At 40.4% G+C, this 16,198-nt stretch overlaps 1 protein-coding gene, 1 long non-coding RNA gene and 1 pseudogene across 5 annotated transcripts in view; all 3 read left to right on the forward strand.

Annotated features, from left to right (window-relative positions):
* LOC100626841 (uncharacterized) overlaps positions 1–16,198 on the forward strand; it is a 132,702-nt gene that overhangs the window by 112,142 nt on the left and 4,362 nt on the right.
* The window catches only part of PCED1B (PC-esterase domain containing 1B), a 201,775-nt gene that overhangs the window by 103,179 nt on the left and 82,398 nt on the right, over positions 1–16,198 (forward strand). The gene's annotated exons all lie outside the window — the stretch shown is intronic.
* LOC146403495 (ribonuclease MRP subunit p24 pseudogene) lies at positions 10,557–11,337 on the forward strand (annotated as a pseudogene).

Genomic DNA, 16,198 nt, shown 5'->3' on the forward strand with positions numbered 1-16,198 from the left:
TAAAAGAAAAGAATTTTTGAAAATCAGAGAAACCAACTTTCTAAAAATTTTCCTCCCTCCTTCCTTCATTCACTTCAACCTTCCATCCTTCACCAAGGATGCTAAAAAAAATGACAATCTACAATCACCATCATTTCATAAAAGAAAGGCTATTTTAATAACAAGAAAGTGAAAATGGCATCATTTCAGAATTAAAAAAAATGATCCTTTAATGACACTAGATCTATGAACATTTCATTACCTTACTTATTATTTTTTGTGGGGTTTTTTTGGCCACGCCCATGGCACGTGCACATTCCTGGGCCAGGGATCAGTCCTGTGCCACAGCGGTGACAGCACCGGATGCTTAACCCACTGAGCCACCAGAGAACTCCACCTTACTTATTTTTTCTAATTTTATTATGAACTAGAGAAATTCTGGGGTACCCATGAGGATATTTTTGAGTACAAGTGACAGAAAACCCGGCAATGGCTTAATAGCTCAGGGTCATTTTCTGATGTATCAAGAGGTCTAGAGATAAGCAGTTGCTGGCATTACCTTGTGCTGTGATGCTATTAAGTACCCACCAATTCCTTAGCCTTCCTTTCCACTATCTTTATTTATTTTATTTTTATTTTTTTATGGCCACACCTGTGGCATATGGAAGTTTCTGGGCTAGGAGTCAAATTGGAGCTGTAGCTGCAGGCCTAAACCACAGTCATAGCAATGCCAGATCTGAACCACATCTGTGACTTTGGACACAGCTTATAGCAACTCAGGGTCCTTAGCCCACTGAGCAAGGCCAGGGATTGAATCGGCATCCTCACAGACACTACATCAGGTTCTTAACCCACTGAGCCCCAGTGGGAACTCCTCCACCATCTTTAGATTGTAGACTCTTTCCATGCCTGTAGCCTCATAGGCATAAGACGGCTGCTGTACTTCCAAGAAGATAAAACAAAAAAGGCCAGAGGCCTTGTGGGTTGAATTGTATCCTCCCAAAAGGTATATGGAAAACCTAACCCCAGGTATCTGGAAATGTAACCATAGTTGGAAATAGGGCCTTTGCATATATAATTAATTAAGATGAGGTCACACCGAATTAGGGTGGTCCTTAATTCAGTAACTGTTGTCCTGGTAAGGAGAGAAAACAGAGACGGAGACAGAGAGGAGACGCCGTGTGGAAACGATGAGAACACACAGAAGATGGAGGCAGAAGAAGCTACAAGTCAAGGAATGGCAGCCGTCAGAGATGAGAAAAAGACCAGGAAGAATTCTCCCTCTGTACCCTCAAAGGGAGCATGGATGGCCAGAGCCTTGATTTCAGACCAGAACCATTCATCTAAGCTCCAGGACAGCGAGAAGATATGTACATGTTGTTTCAAGCTGCCCAGTTTGTGTCGTTTTGTGATAGTAGCTTTAGGAAGCACATCGCCAGCCTCATCACAAAGCCCTGTCTTAGGTTTCCAGATTTCCCTTTATATTCAGTCGGCCAGAGCTGGGTCAGATGCCCACACTTAGAATAATCAATGGCCAAAGAGAAGGAGATTTCCACGACCGGCTTAGGCCTATCCTCACTCATCCTCAGGCCCCAGGTCAAGACCAGTCTCCCTGTGATCAAAGGGATCTCTCCCCATTATCTGGACATAGTGGAAGAAGGAGAAACGGCAGTGGATGGAGGCCGTCTTCTGTGAGGATGGACTGCTTTGCTGCTCTGGGGCTGGCACCCTCGTACCCACTGCAGCATCATTTACAATAGCCAAGGTATGGAAGCCCCCTGCGAACCCATGGATAGATGAATCGATAAAGAAGATGTGATACACACAGACACACACTGGAATATTACTCAGCCAGAAAAAGAATGAGATTTTGCCATTTGCGACAACATAGATGAATCTAGAGGATGTTATGCTAAGTGAAATAACTCAGAGAATGACAAATGCCATATGATCTCACTTATATGGGGAATCTAAAAAACAAAACAAAAATAGACTCGCACACACAATAAAAGAGCAAATGGTGGTTGCCAGCGGAGATGAGGGTGGGAGGACGGACTAAATAGGTGAAAGGAATTAAGAGGTGCAGACTTTTAGATAGAAAATAAATAACTCATGGGGATGTATTTTACAGCAGAGGGAATATCATCCATGGTACTATAAAAGCTTTTTATGGGAATAGATGGTCACTAGACTTAATGTGGTGATCACCTCGTAATTTATTTAAATGTCCCATCACTATGTTGTACCCTGAAACTAACATAATATTGTATATCAACTATAGTTCAATACGGAAGGAAGGAAGGGAGGGAGGAAGGAAGAAAATTTTAGGTAAAGGATCCAGGTAGATGGTTCCAGGTAAGAAGTTCAAAAAGTAAGGGTTTCTGAGCAGTCCTGTTTACAGGGAGAGACCATGGAAAACCAAGAGAGGGATGGAAATTTTAGAGAAAATCAAGTGTCAGGAAACTGACAATCTCAGGGAGAAAAGGCAGGGGAAAAGATCCAGGACTGATGAAAATCACCTCTTCCCTATAATCCAAGGCAATTTTTAACCCAATTTCAAAAAAAAAAAAAAAAAGGAAGAAAGAATAAAGGAGAAGGAGAGAGAGAAAGAGGGATGTTGTTTTACCCGTAGGCAGCCCTGTACAGTGAGAAATGTTTTTCATCTTCTCTCAGTGACAGGCTTAAATGGTCAAACCCAGCACTAAACAGTAAACGTATCAATGTTTTAAAATCTATTTTTTCGCAGCTGAGACAGAGACTAAACATGCTCAGGAATTCAGCTCCGAGGACCAGAGGCGATGGGGGAGTCACTGTCTGAACATTCCATCTCCCAGGCAATTCTGCACATTCTGGAATGCCTCTTGTTCATTGCATTGGCTTCATTGAAGGCATATCTGGGAACTCTAGACTCACCATATGGGGGCCAGGTCTTGTAAAGACTGTGGCTTTGGGGGTTACATTTCCACTGACATCTCTCTATATGTGCCCCCCAGCTCCCAACTCCTCTGCGACGTATCCTTGATCCCACCTGCTTCCAAGAACAAGATTGCAATTGGTTAGCTGGATCTGCCTGCATCTTCCTGACCATCCCAAGCTCTTTGACCCACGGCTGCCTTATTCCTACAGGTTGCTCAGCCTGGGAGTACCTACTCACCCTTTGTGTCCCCTCTGTTCCCAGACACACATCTGTCACAGCACCAGAGCATTCTGTGACATTTATTAAATGTCTGTCTCCCCTTACCGAATAAGGACTTTGGAAGCAGGGGCCATGCCTCAGTGATCTTTGTTCCCAGCAGCTAACACAGTTAGGAGTCTATTAAATGTTAGATGAATCAATAAATTTTTTAAAGGCTAATCCCAAGGGGAGCAGATCATGTTATAAATTCCTCAGCTGGAATTCATAGGAGTCGGTAATGTTCCGCACAAAAGCCTTATGGGGATGAGCATCCAGAGGGTTGACCCCAGGTCTTCCTGGTCTTTGGAAAAGCATGGGATATACTGTGAGCCAGCAGGCAAATATTCTTTGAACTAATCTGATGTATTTCTATGAAATCCTTTGCTTAGGTATCATGAGCTCCATTTCTAATGCGCAAATTATGCTCTCCTCAGAAATCATAAGGAACTTGACAGCCATTTCTTAGGTAATTTCAAGACCAAACTGCTGGTCAGAGTTTAGGACTTCTTTTTCTGACTGTGCACCAGAAGAGTGAGCAGTTAGAGGTGAGAGTGGCAGAGCCTTGCAGCTATGAAGGTAATACGGGAACTCTCATTATCCAAATTGAAATGGGATCCATAAGCAGTAGCCAGCCGGTTCCACGATAGTGCTGGTGTGGGCTGAAGAGGAAGGGATTTGGATGAAAGTGAAGAGCAGCACAGAAACCATTGGAAACATGCTCATTTTGCATGTTCTCCCTGAAAACAGACTTGCTGCTGGTCAAACAGACTTTTACTAGCCCTGGTTATACAATCGCTGGATTTGGATGCCAGATTCATGTTGCTTCTTATTGCTGAAATGCCTCCGTGTTGCATTTTGCCCAGTTTTCATTTCCACCATTCATTAGGTCACTGTGAACTTTCTCTCCATGTTTACTTACAATATCAGAAAGATGCTGGGGGTGGAGAAGGCGGGGATGGGGTATGGAGACTCCACTTGTCTCAGAACCTCCCTCTGCTGTTCTTTTTCGTTTCTTCTGCCTTACATTTCCATCATTTTTATCTTCTCTTCTTCCTCCCACTTTATTGCTCACATCCCTGGTTTCCTACCCACTGAGTCTGGAAGTGATCTTGAGAAGCCACCTAAGACACGGTGTCTTCAGACCTTCAGAGATAGGCTGCTGCTACTCCTTGGGGCGCCTTTGTGTGAGGTGGGAAAAGGCATCCTTTCACCTGGGCAGGTGCTGCCCAGACTCAGGTGCATGGCTTAGGGAGCACAGGACAGACTGATTTCAGAACCAGCTCTATTTATGCATTCTTGTGCCATGAGCAACCTACCGAACCGTATGGTACAACCCTGTTCAGAAAAGAAGAGTCCACAATCTTGTTTAAATAAACTATCGTAGCGACCATCATTCCCATGATGCAAATAAAGTCCATTTAATGGATACGTAACCTTGGACACATGCTTATTTCTTCAGTTTTCAATCATTTACAGGCCCTTAAACACTTCTCAAGGCTATATGGTGGCTGTCTGCTGCCAGTAGCATCAAATCCAAACACAGTGAACTAATTCACTGGGTCATCGCTTCTTTTTGATGCCACATCGCCATCCCACATTTTGTCTTCATTTCAGCAAATAATCAGTGATCATGGACTATGAGTCAAACTCTCGAATCCCATCTTTTGTTCCTCTCCAGCTTGGCATTCACTTCAACCAGTCCTACGACAAAATAGGCGTCCTTGAAATTTCCAAACGGAAGGCTCCCGAGATGTTTGGCAAGCCCCGGGCCTCACTTGCTGCTGCTCCAGACCTTTATTTTCATCATGAGAATCCACAGAAGAGACCTCTGTGGGTCAGGTCCTCCAGCCCCACCCGTCACCTCTCTTGCTCACCCTCACCCTCCTCCCCACACACCCACATGCCCACTTCAATACAATGTGCCCAGCATCCTGCTTGAAGTACATTCGTTCAAGACCATTGGAGGGAGTCTCTAGGTACAACCTCCACACAGAAAGACAGTGATAACATTTTAGTCCCACATATTGTGTAGAAAACACTGTCTTATGTATTAGCTCTCTACTCATATTTGACTTGCCAATATTTGTCATCTGGTCTTTGCCCCAGAGCAGTGCTTCTCAGCCTTGGTTAGAATCATCTGGGATCTTTCTCAATATGTGGACACTTGGCTCCCTGCCCCAGGATAAAGGAAGGAGAATCTCTGAGGGTGGGGGCTGGGTGCAGCTTTGTTTGTTTGCTTGTTAAGTACTAGGTGATTCTAATGAGAACTGCCACCTTTTTCTTTGCCAATCTTTACCATTTTTAGAGCTGACTCAGAATCATCCAGATAGTGTATGGAACACCTAGCAGAGCACTGGCCAAAGAAATGCTTCTTTTCTCTCTTCTCATGCTCATTAGCTCCTGCTACACACAACCCCAGTTTATTTGTCTCCTCTGGGGGAATATATCCATTCTGTCCAATATCTCCTTGGAATAGCTGTCCTTTCTTCTAGAGTTACATTGTTTTCTCATTGCACATAGAATCCAGTTTGCTCGAACAAAACAGCAACTGTCTCAAAGATGGAAGCTGTCGTATACACTCTGCCTCCTTCCATAGCTCCCGCCAAAAGCTTCTAAACCACAGTAGATGGTAAATGAGTGTCAAGTACAAGTAGAGCCTATTCTTCTTGCTTTTATTTTCTTTTGATGTGAAAATCAAAAAGGCTGCAGAGAATGGGGTTTTAGAGGGCTGAAATAAGAGAAATAGGCAGCCTGGGGGGGAAAAAAAGAGCAAAACCAAAGATGTTCGGTAAGAAAAAGTGAATTGATGTGTACTGCAGACTGATTACCTGTCAAAGTGGGTAATACTTTTATATAGGAGCTCATTCAAATGTTAAATGATTTCATTCAGAACTTCCCTTTGGGAAAACTTGCTGAAGTCTGAACTCTCTGAGTTGCACAAAAAGATCCACCACTCTTTTTTTTTTTTTTTTAATTTATTTTTATTTTTTTTTAGCACATCTGTAGCATATGGCATTCCCAAGCCAGGGACTGAATCGGAGCTGCAAATGCAGCAACGAGGGATCTTTTAAACCACTGTGCCGAGCCAGGGATGGAACCCATGCCTCCACAGCAACCCAAGCTGCTGAAGCTGGATTCAGCACAGGGGCCAGGGGTCAGAGATACAGCTGCACCTTATGCCACAGCAATAGCCACACTGGATCCCAGCCACGTCTTCAACCTATACTGCAGCTTATAGCAGCACCAGATCCTTAACCCACTGGCCAGGGATCAAACCTGCATCCTCACAGAGACAACGTCAGATCCTTAACTTGCTGAGCCACAGTAGGAACTCTTCAAAACTCTCTAGAATCTCCCACAGAAAAAGTAGGATGGCTGAGTCCAGAGCTCTCCTTTCATTTTAAGCATTAAATTGTGGCGTGGATTCTAGTCTAGTCTCTCCTACTCACTAGCAGTAACCTTGATATGTCATTGAGTCCATCGGCGCTCATGACTCCTAAAGTTCTCCATAGTAATAACGTTAATAAAAATAGCTAATATTGATGGAATACTTGCTGTATATACCAGGCATTGTGCTGAGCATTCTTCAGGGATCATTTCATTTAACCCTCACAGTCACTCTTTGAGATGGTTACTGTCATTATCCCTCACTGAGGAAACCGAGGCCCACAGAGATTAATGTGTCCGCGGGGAGAATGCATTTTGGTGGAAATGTATTCATTCAAGCCTAGCTCAAATCCCCCTTCCTCTCTCCCCACGCCTGTAAGCAGAATGCCTGATTCTGGACTCCTCAAATAAGAAGCTAGGAGTTCCCATCATGGTGCAGTGGTTAACGAATCCTACTAGAAACCATGAGGTTTCGGGTTCGATTCCTGGCCTCGCTCGATGGGTTAAAGATCCAGCATTGCTGTGAGCTGTGGTGTAGGTCGCAGTGGAGGCTTGGATCCCACTTTGCTGTGGCTGTGGTGTAGGTTGCAGTGGAGGCTTGGATCCCACTTTGCTGTGGCTGTGGTGTAGGCCGGCAGCTACAGCTCCTCTTCAACCCCTAGCCTGGGAACCTCCATGTGCCGTGGGGGCAGCCCTAGAAAAAGGCAAAAAAAAAAAAAAAAAAAAAAAAAGAAACTAATATTTTAGCTCTTATCACTTGTCCTATTGTAGCGTGTTGATTGTTTTTCACGTCTCTGCCAGCATACTGGGCTTTGAATTCAGGGTTTCGCAATTAGTATTGTCTCAATGTATGTGTCAAGTTAGTGGCATGAACTCTCATTTGATTCTCACAACAATGTTCTGAGTAGAATTATTCTTGTTTTTACAGATAAAAGCTGAGAGAGGTTAAGTAATTAGCTCAAGTTTACACAGGAAGGAAAAAATGGAGTCAGGCTGTGAGCCCAGGCATCAGGTGGTCCCTCCCCTGACATCACTGTGCTGACGTCACTGTCCATTCGGTTGTCCAAGCCCCACCAGAAACCAGTGTTGATTTAATTCACTACGGAAGCCATATAAGACCAGTGGCACTCATGCCACAGCAGCCCACATAAGCAAACCCAAATTGAAGCCTGTAAATGCCTCACGGGTGCGAAATCCAAACCTAAGCACATCCAGCCCCAGACAGCCAACAAGGCTATAAGGTCTAGCCAACCAATAATTTCTTACATTGCTTCCACCTTTATAAAACCTCTCTCAGAGATCCCATTGGTGGCAGGCTCCTAACCACTTCTGATCAGGCTCTGTTCTCTTCCAATTGATTTTTGCTCCAAGAAATTAAAAGACTGTAATATGCTCCAGTGTATCTTTTAACATCAAGGAACCATTCTGTACAATACTTCTCTGCTCATGATTCTTGCCCATCCCCCACTCCACTCCAGTCCTTGTTCGATCCATGACCTTGTCCCATCATCCCTTCCATCACCACTGCCATCGCTCACCTGGATTACCGCGATGGTTAGTGCAGAAGATGGGGAATTTTGGCGAACTGCCAAAAGGAACAGATGCAAATTATGGGTGACTTTTATAAATTATAAGGATTTTTTTTTGAAATCTCCTTTAGAGACAAAGACCTCCTTGGACACACTCAGCCCTGAGTGATTTAAATCGTGGTTCACTGGGGAGTGAGAACTGTGTTTTCACCTTTTGACATAAATTTCAGTATGAAGATCAGCGCACCTCTCAAGTCCCGTAAATCATATGAGGCAACCAAGCTTCTAAGCTTCTTTGCCAATTGCATTCACTAGTTTATTTCAGAGTCTGCCATCTGGGACCCAATTGGGATGACTGCACTTGTTTTCCCGAGTTGTTGTTTTTAACCCATTTCATTGCTCAGTCTCTCCCCCGCTGGGGCCTTGCTCCTGCCCTCACTAAACTCGGTTCCCGGTTTCCTGCCTACTTACCTCAGCATTGAAGATGTCCTGTTCCTGAGGTGCTTTTGCCATGCGCTCTCTGCCACCTGTAGGGACACGTGTTCACGTTGCGTGAAGACCTCCCTGCAGTACTGGCTGCTTGCCCTTTGCTGCCAGCATCCTTCAGAAAACTTCCTCCCATGCCCCTGAAACAGATCTGTCTCCCCACCGCCTGCCTCGTCTCAGGGGTGGGCTCCTTTACAAGCCCTGGAACTAGTTTAGACCCATAAATGTCCCTTTGATATCTACTTATTGCCAACACGAGAGAAACATCTTCAAGGCAAAGGGAGTTGATCATCCTTGGCAGTCTGCTCAGACTGTTTCAACGATGAAGCTTCTCCAAATATTAAGGTCTCCTGCTCTTCTGGGAACCATGGAACAAAGTATTCTAGTTAATATTGTCAGATGACCTGCCAAGAAGAAAGGTCACCCTGGTAGGAGTTCCATGTGCTATTTAAAGTACAGTTGTTCCTTAGATGGGAAAGCAGCAATAAATGGCCAGGGTTTTAATGAGGCAGAGAAAGCTACAGAGTGGCAAAATTTGAAAATGAAATTGTTCTCTTCAAAAATAACACTGTCCCTTTATTCTGTTTTGTAATTCTACTTAAAGTTCTTATCTCCCTTTTGGGTATTGTGAATTATTTATTCACATTGTGTATTTAACTTGTTAAGAGAAGATGTGTTTTCGAATGAGAGAAAAAGAAACCTGTTTTAGTCTTTTTGCAGTAGTGTTAGGAATATTTCTAAAAGTTGAGCTCTGTCTCAAGGGGGGAAATGGAGATCATGAGAAAATGAAACGGCCACTCCCCATATTCGCTAAGTTTACCTGCAACAACATCAAATAATTGATGGATGGAAGGCTATTATTCCATTTCCCTCTACCGATCCACCTTCCTCCTCTGATTGTCCTTCTAAATTCATTTAGAGAAATTCCCTTGTGGCTCAACAGGTTACGGATCCAGCGTTATCGTTGCTGTGGCTCAGGTCACAGCTGTGGTGTGGGTTCGATGCCTGATCGGGAACTTCCACATGTTGCAGACGCAGCCAAAAATAAGTAAATAAATAAATTTATTTAGAAATAGCAACACCTCAGAATTACAGCTGTCTCTTGCTCTTTTTCTGTTCTCTACTGCCTCACCCTTTGTTCACTTTTTTGTGTAAATATTCATTTTTCATTTTACTATGCCCATGAAAATAGTATTCACAACTTAATGTTGTGTGCACTATGTTCATGTTTTTGTTTTACCATTTGCTTTTTTTTCTGTAGTTAATAAATTGCCTTTAAAAAAAATTGCTTAGTTTTCTTTGTCTCTTAAAATTTCTCCCACATTTTCTAATATTCTATTAGTTCAGTTTTCCACAAGATCAATCAAATAACTAATGTATCAATTTCAATTCCAAAATAAATGAGTTCTTTTAAACTTGCTAGGGCTATGACACATAGCTCTATGTTATAAAGTTTGAAAATCTTAACTTTTTACAAGTAGGGTGTTTATGAGTGTCCTTTAAAAAAATATGTAAACCATTAAAATATGTAGATGAATCCTACCATCTTCAAGTGGCAGCACTTCTCTGGGAGGCAGTAACACTCAGGGGCTGAGTGTCTGTCATTAGAGCCAGCTTCAAACCCTGGCTCTGTGCCCACCTGAAACAAATACTAGTTTGTGCCTCAGTTTCCTCATCCATAAAATGGGGATAATCGTACCTACCAAGAGGATTCTTTGAAGTTTAACTTAGATAATATATGTCAATCACTTTATATAATACCCGATGCATAGTAAGTACTCAGTGAATGTTAGGTGTTATTTAACATGATAGCAAAGGAAGAAATAATTTCGAAATACTGAAAGACTTCATCTAAAGTTTATGTGTGAAAAAATAACAAAATTAAGAGGCAATAATAATCTGGGCTAAAAATATTCACAGCATGTGTGACAGAACAAAAGGTAAAGTTTCCTGTATCAGAAGCCTTGGATAAAATTAAAAAATAGGAGTTGGAAGTGACAATGAGGCAGAAGCACTACCTTGAGGCTGCGGATGGAAACTACAAGAGAGCTGCCCGGGCCAGGCCTGCTATCTTCTCTGGGCCCACAGTTCGTCACACGATGATAAAAGCTCTTTTGAAGGAACGTGTCCATACTGTTTCCAGTTGCTGGTCCCTGATAAGTCTAGACACCCAAAACTGACACCCAAAATGCAGAAGCTTCTTAATCAAGAAGCAAGAAATGATACACTCAGTTTTAAAGAAGCAAAAATTCTGGAAAAATACAAAGAATCCAAACGTGTATTGCTGATTACTTGTAAAACATGCAACAGAACAGTTAAACATCATGGTAAAGGCAGAAGCTCCCTATCAGCCTTCAAGAGCAATCCTTCCACTCCTGCAAGTAAACTCAGCCTGAAGACCCCAGAGAGAAAGACTCTAAGCTCTGCAAACCTAAATCATACGTCTGGTTCCAAGGGCAAGAGCCCAGCATTGAATTTCAGAACACCTACATCTGGACAGTCAACACCTATTAGTTTCTCAGAGAATGTGAACAAAACAAAGAAGCACTCTCTCAACTAAAAATGTTGCTTAGTCAGAGTGAATCCGAAAAGAATCAAAGGTGGACTTCAGACATTTCGTATCTTCTTTGTAAACGATGGACTATGAAAAAAAAAAGTTCAATACAATTTCTGAAACTAAGAAGAACAGCTTTTTAAAAAAACTTCTATTTATTCTTAAAATACACAGAATCTAGGGTCCAAGAGCAAACTTTTCTTGGCATTCTTCAGGGTTTATGGAGAAAATACTTCATTAGAATGAAAGACTGAAACCTGGCTGCCTTCTAGGGTGATTGCGAGGATCAAAAATATAAAAATGGTCCTTGTAAGTAGTAAAGATATATATGGACATTGAGTGGCTATATTATTATTTTCTCCTCCTTTAATTAAGTTTTTGTTATTTACATAATTTTCTTTCATAAGAAATTTGAGGCCTTTATGAGAGGGTCTACTCACTCCTTTCTAGGTGTCTACAGCCTTAATACTAATTCAGAAAAAGAATAAAGTATGTGTGTCTTTGTGTTCCTATATAAATAAATAAATAAATAGGCAGAGTACATAAGTTGTTAGTTTATTAATGAAATAAAACTGGCTATATGAAAACACATGTGGGAGTTCCCGTCGTGGTTCAGCGGAAACGAATCCAACTAGGAACCATGAGGTTGCAGGTTCGATCCCTGGCCTCATGGATCATCAGTGGGTTAAGGATCCTATGTTGCCATGAGTTGTGGTGTAGTCTAAGATGCAGCTCGGATCTGGCAGTGTTGTGGCTGTGGGGCAGGCCGGCAGCTGTAGCTCTGATTCGACTCCTAGCCTGGGAACCTCCATATGCCATGGCTGCGGCCCTAAAGAGACAAAAAAAAAAAGAAAGAAAGAAAAAGAAAAGACATGTGCTTTCACTTGTAATAAAAATTGCATATTAAAATATAATGATCTACAAAAAAGAAAGGTACAAATTGCTAATATCAGAGATGAAAGACAGACTATCATGACTGATCCTATGGACATTAAAAGAATCCTAACAGAGTATTATTAACAACTCTGTGCCCACAAATATAGTAACTTAGATGAAATGGATTATTTCTTTGAAAGAAAATCAACAAAAACTCATTCTAAGGAGAAACAGACAATCTGAATAAGCCTGTATCTACTAAGGAAATTGAATTAATAATTAATAATCTTCCAAAAGAGAAAGTACCAGGTTCGGATGAATTCACTGGTGAAGTCTACCGTATATTTAAGAAAAAAATGATACCATTTCTCTACAATCTCTTCCAGAATGGAAGCTGAGGGAATACTTCCTACTCATCCTATGAGTCTAGCATCACCCTAACAGCAAAGCCAAACAAAAACATTAAAGAAGTTAAAACTACAGGCCAGTGTCTCTCATTAACATAGATCTGAAAATTCTCAACAAAATATGAGCAAATTAAATCCAACAATGTATAAAAAGAATTATACACCATGATGAAGGGGGATTTTTTTTTTTTTTTTTTTTTTTTTTTTTTCCTTTTTAAGGCTGCACCCACAGCATGTGGAAGTCCCCAGGCTAGGGGCTGAATCGGAGCTGCAGCTACTGGCCTATGCCACAGCCACAGCAACACCAGATCCAAGCTGCATCTGTGACTGACACCACAGCTCAAGGCAATGCTGGCTGGATCCTTAACCCACTGAGTGAGGCCAGGGATCAAACCCACATGCTCATGGATACTAGTTGGGTTTGTTTCCACTAAGCCACAAAGGGAACTCTGGGATTTTTTTTTTTTTTTTGATATGGGTTTTATTCCAGGTACATGAGGCTGATTCAACATTTGAAGATCAATTAATGTAATTCATCATATCAACAGACTAAAGGTGTGATTATATCAATAAATGTAGAAAAAGCATTTGAAAAAATCTAATATCCATTCATAATTAAAACAAACAAAAACTTAGCAAACTAGGAATAGAGGCTAACTTCCTCAACCTAATAAAGATCGACAAAATACCTACATCTAGCATCATACTTAATAGAAACTAGATGCTTTCTCCCTAAGATTAGGAACAAAGTCATGATGCCCCTTCTCACCTCTCCTTTTCAAAATTGTACTGAAAGTCCTAAGGAAATAAGATGAAGAAGAAAGAGAAGAAGAAGAAAAGGAGGAAGTATACAAATTGGGAAGGGAGAAATAAAACTCTTTGCTCACAAAATAACATGATTATGTAGAAGCAAAACAAAATCCCAAAGAATCAACAACAACAAAAAAAAACCCTCCTGGAACTAATAAGTGATTATAGACAGGTTGCAAAATTTAGATTATTAACACCAAAGTAATTGCTTTCCTGTATTCCAGCATCAAACTATTGGAATTTGAAATTTAAAATACCATTTACATTAGCATCATTTAAAAAAAAAAGAAAGAAATAGTTAAGGAAAAATCTTTAAAATATATTCAAGATCAATCTGATGAAAATTATAAAACTCTGATGAAAGAAATCAAAGAAGATCAAAATACATGGATAAGAAGAGTCAATATTGTCAAGATGTCAGTTCTTTCCAGTTTGATCTACGGATTTAATTTAATCCTAATAAAAATTCCTGCAAGTTATTTTGTGGCTATTGACAAACTAATTCTAAAGTGTATATGGAGAAGCAAAAGACCCAGAATAGCCAATGTGATATTGAAAAAAAAAAAAACAGATTCGGAGGACTGACATTATCTGGCTTTAATTCTTACTCCAAAATTATAGTGATGTGAAATTGGCAAAAGAAGAGACGAATATATCAATGACACAAAATAAATCGTCCAGAAATAGACCCACACAAGTATAATCAATTCATCTTTGACAAAGGAGCAAAAGCAATTCAGTAGAGAAAGGATAAACTTTTCATCAAATGGTGTTGGAACAATTGGACATCCATAGGCAAAAAGCAAAGGAAAGAATTGACAGACCTTACACCTTTCACAAAAATTAACTCAAAATGGATCACAGACCTAAATGTAAAAGGCAAACTTTAAAACTCTAAGAAGATATAGAAAGAAAATCTAGGTCATCTGTGTTTGGCAATGAGCTTTGCCATTGATTCAACACCAAAAGTGCCATCCATGAAAGAAAAACTGGTAAGTATAACTTCACTAAAATGTAAAACTTCTGCTCTACAGAAGACACTGTCAAATGGGTGAAAAGACAAGCCATAGATTAGTAGAAAATATTTACAAAGTATGTATCTCATTAAGAAGTTATCCACAATGTTATAAATCAACTATACTTTAATAAAACTTGAAAAAATAATTTAAAAAACCCTTATCTCCAAAATGTACAAAGAGTTGTCAAAGCTCAACAATAAGAAAACAAACAGTAGTTCCCACTGTGGCACAATGAGTTTGGTGTCATCCTTGGAGCGCCGAGACGCAGGTGCACTCCCTGGTCCGGCACAGTGGGTTAAGAAATCCTGTGTTGCCACAGCTGTGGTGTAGGTTACAGCTGCGGCTTGGATTGGATCCTTGGCCCAGGAACTCCATATGCTTCAGGATGGCCAAAAAAAGAAAAAATAAATTTAAAAAATTTAAAAATAATCAAACAACCTATTTTTTTTAATGGGCAAAAGAACTAAATAGACACCTTAACTAAGAAGGTATAGATGGCAAATACGTATATGAAAAGATGCTCAATCTCATATATCATTAAGGAATGATAAACTAAAACAAAGTAAGACACTTATTAGAATAGCCAAAATCCCAAACAGTGACAACACCAAATGCTGGAGAGGATGTGGAGCTACAGAAACTATCATTCCTTGCTGGTGGGAATGCAAAATGGTACAGCCACTTCAGAAGACAGTTTGGCAGTTTCTTATAAAGCTGAACTTAGTCTTACTCTGCGATCCATTAACTGTACCCCTTGGTATTTACCCAAATACGTTGAAAATTATGGCCACACAAAAACCTGCATTTGAATGTTTATAACACCTCTATCATCATTTCCAGAACTTGGAAGCAACCAAGATGTCCTTCAGTGGCTAAATGGATAAACAACAAACTGTGATACATTTAGGAAATGGAATAGTATTCAGTGATGAAATGAACTGTCAAGCTGTGGAAACACGTGGATGCACCTTAAATGGATATTGCTAAGTGGAAGAGGCCAATTAGAAAAGGCTATATACTGAAAGATTATAACTATATGGCATTTTGGAAAAGGCAGATTGTAGAGACAATAGAAAGATTAGTAGTTGATAAGTCTTCTGGGAGAAAAGAGGATGAGTAAATAAAGCACAGAGAATTTTCAGGACAGCGAAAACTACTATGTATGATACTGCAGTGGTGGATACACGATGTGGTGATATGTGATAATACATGACACCATAAAACATGATGGGTACAAATAAACATTTATCCATAGAATATACAACAGAGGGAACCCGAATGTGAACTAAGAACCTTAGTTAAAATAATGTATCAAGATTGGTTCATCAGTTGTAGCAAATGTACCACACTAAGGCAAAAGTTAATGACAGGGGACTCTCTGGGCGTGGGAGGATTGTGTATGGGAACTCTATGCTTAATAGTCTATTAATATATATCTTATATATCATTATGTTCAATAATATAACATGTTTTGCTTATGGCATTTTGAAATTATTTTTATATTGCAATATCCACTGTTGGTGAGGATAGAGTTACCTGTTTTTTAAATTACATGTGTATTTGTACATATTGTGTGTGTACATGTGTGTGCCTTCTTTAAAACCTCTATTGCTTCTCAGTGCTCTGTACAAAAAAAAAAATCCGTATTCACTCCTATACTTGTAGAACCTAGAGCAGTCACCCGTCTATAGTAAATTCCGAGTAAATATCTGCTAAATCAATGTTGAATGCTGTGTCGAATGTGGAATGTAGATGCTATGAATGCACTAAAATGTGCTGTCATCTGGTTCATACGTATTTCTTCATCTTATTTACAATGTTATATTGATAGGCATTGTCAAATGCCTTGCTGGTATCAGGATACAATGTGCCTATAGCTTTCCTCTGCTGTGTCAGACCAATAACTCTTATCAATCTTAGTTTAGCTTATTAGAGAGTAGATGGAAAAAACAATAAAGACAGATTAACAGCCAAAG

The sequence above is a fragment of the Sus scrofa genome, chromosome 5, assembly GCF_054392235.1.
Source record: "Sus scrofa isolate SSC_HxYL_T2T_F1_AM1 chromosome 5, Sscrofa_HxYL_maternal_Yorkshire_Landrace_v2.0, whole genome shotgun sequence".
In the NCBI taxonomy this organism is placed as follows: Eukaryota; Metazoa; Chordata; class Mammalia; order Artiodactyla; family Suidae; genus Sus; species Sus scrofa.